Consider the following 2739-nt stretch of genomic DNA (forward strand, 5'->3'; position numbering starts at 1 on the left):
AGCTCCACAATTCCCTGCAAGTTTTAAATATTTGAGTAGCTGGCAGAATTAAAGAAAAATACCGAATTAAAAAATAACATTATCATATTCAATCAGACCAAAATATAATAAAAAGGAACTCAATTCAGCATAACAATGTCTATAAGTATCACCGTAGTGATAAAAATGCTTATACTTTGACCTTGCTTGATGTCTATACTATACAGTATACTCGTAGTTGTGTTCGCGGCTATATAAAGTGCGACGAGGATAAGATATGTTTAGTGTTATTTATACACATTAAAATGGCGAACATAATGCCTCTTTTGTTTTTGTGTTTAGTTGCGTCTGCGCTAGCGTCCGGCGATACAGTTAAAGGTATTTTTTTACCATATATCGAAGTGTAGCTTAAAAACAAATTTATATATTTTAGTAAATAATTAGAAGCGTAAACCAAGTTTTAGAATTCACACGCCAAAATGATCATTTGAGATGAGGTTTTCTCATGCTTATAAATTGTACTATAAAATTATTGTTTTCGATAATGTCCAAAAAGGTCTTGGACTACACTTTTATTGGAGTGTCTTAGATTTAAGAACCCTTAAATAAGGCATGTTAGTTTTTTGTAAGCGTTGCAACGCCACTTTATATTAGTTTTAAGCTCATATTTTAAACGATTGAACCAAATTGACAAATAGCTTCAAACAAAGAGTTTTATTTAAAATATATTTGAACATCTGTATAAAAACCGCCAGCGAATTTAATTCATGTATATATTTTTTGTTTTTGACGTTTAATAGGATACAATTTATTAAACAAATAAATTGTATCTATGTGTACGAGCCAAGGCTGTATCATTCGCTCACACAGGTTTTCTAAGTTTTATAAGGGCGGCGTTTTCCTGAATAGTCGGGGTTACACACCGAGAGTATAGCCAGACGCACACACTCTCTTAAGCATTCAATTCAGGGCATTATCATTAAAGGATTTAATGACATATATTTAATTGTTTAGAATAAATTTATTCTTTGTTGTACGTGTTAATATAATGTGAAAACAATAACCTCAATTTTTCAAAACATCCTGTTGCTCCAGCAATTGTATAGTATCTCTAAGAAAAGGTTGCATTGGACACAAATTATATAAAAGTATTGTATCAAGCCGATATTGTTTATACTATAGTAATCTTTCGTCACTTTTAGTCAACGTGTGCTTACGCTGTGATGAAAAGAGACAAGTGATGCATGCGTTAATTGTGGCAGTAAACGGTGACAATACACTGACTTTTGAATGAATACGGAAGTATATATTTGTTCTACGGCGGGAAAAATAAAAAAATATTACGGGTCATAAAATTGGTTTTAAAATTATTAAATTATACTCAATCAGTAAGATGAAATTATTTAATTATATACTTTCAGTATCATGATTAGGGTACAGTCCTGAAATAATTTATAAATATTTGCATAACTTTCGGAAACTTGAATAATTAGATAATTGGCAGCAAAATTGTTGCATGCAAATTACGCATATTTGCGGACAAGGCAAGGTTACTGCTGTAACCTTAAAATCGTGCTATGGCGCTAATATGGAGAGAACTACATCGAAATTGAAATCAAAAATGTCGCGATTGATTTTGTACCGTGTGATGACAAGTTTGCGACAATAGTCCTTATATTAAAAAATAAATACTATCAAATTGCGTACAAAACTCCATATCTCTCATAAATCTAACTGTAAAATTTACAGATTGTCCCGAAAACGAGGTGTTTGTAGACTGCAAGATGGCGACGTGCTTTAAGACTTGCCAAGAGCTCAAAAATAGAGGACCCTGTCCGTCCATAGCAGCTGGTTGCGTGGATCCTGGTTGTGTCTGCATCGGCGACTATCTCCGAAATGATGAAGGCGTTTGTATAAAATATGAAGAATGCTGTGAGTATTCTAGAAATTCGCTGTCCTTTGACCTTGATGCTCAGCAAGAGTTTCGAGGTGGTCCCAGAAGGATGATAACATGCTGGCTGATCATAAAAATAATGATGTGAGCGAAGAAATGTATCTGCATTGTTTAATTATTTGATTAAAAGTCCGGAAGCGCACTCGCGAGCATTGAAAGTGTCCATGTTCCCTTAACAAGAGCCTCCTGCCTGTTTGCTCCTTATTCTGTAAAAATTGAAACTTAGTGCCACTTAATTTGTAGCTGAGGAAGTGGAAAAACTTTAATATTTATTATTATTTTACAGAAATAAAGATCCCGGATTAACGACAGCGACCAGAAGAATACAAGTAGCTAATAATCAAAATGTGTGCGTGTACTAGCGTACAGACGCAAGAAGTGAAACTTCTTTATGACCTTATTTTTCGAAAAATTATCTATTATATCCAACTTTACAGAAATTGGTTAAATAAAGTTAAATTAGATAAAGTTTGACAAAAGGCTTTTATCATATATTCATTTTACCTTATTATTTACTAAGATTATTAAAGAATTTCATCAATTGTAATAGAACTATTACTATCATTGTTATTATATATATATTTCTGGCTTCGAATCTCTACGAATCTACAGTGGTAGGGACAAGAAAGACAACAAGAATGTGACGCGTAACCGAAGGATGTGACGGTAATTTTTTTTACAACGCCGATAAGGAAGTTTCACTTCAATTATCTATATTTTGTATTAAAAAGGTTTATAATAATAAATATTTATTATAATTAATTAATTTATTATAATAAATATTTTTAATTTATTTAAATAAATTC

General features: G+C 31.9%; 1 long non-coding RNA gene across 1 annotated transcript; it reads left to right on the forward strand.

Moving 5' to 3' along the window:
* The first annotated feature begins 255 nt into the window (after positions 1-255).
* On the forward strand, positions 256-2274 carry LOC123707213. Its single transcript, XR_006753464.1, has 3 exons — positions 256-357; positions 1729-1911; positions 2220-2274. It is a non-coding gene; the product is annotated as an uncharacterized LOC123707213 (long non-coding RNA).
* Positions 2275-2739: the final 465 nt, after the last annotated feature.

The sequence above is a fragment of the Pieris brassicae genome, chromosome 3 (assembly GCF_905147105.1).
Source record: "Pieris brassicae chromosome 3, ilPieBrab1.1, whole genome shotgun sequence".
Taxonomy (NCBI): Eukaryota; Metazoa; Arthropoda; class Insecta; order Lepidoptera; family Pieridae; genus Pieris; species Pieris brassicae.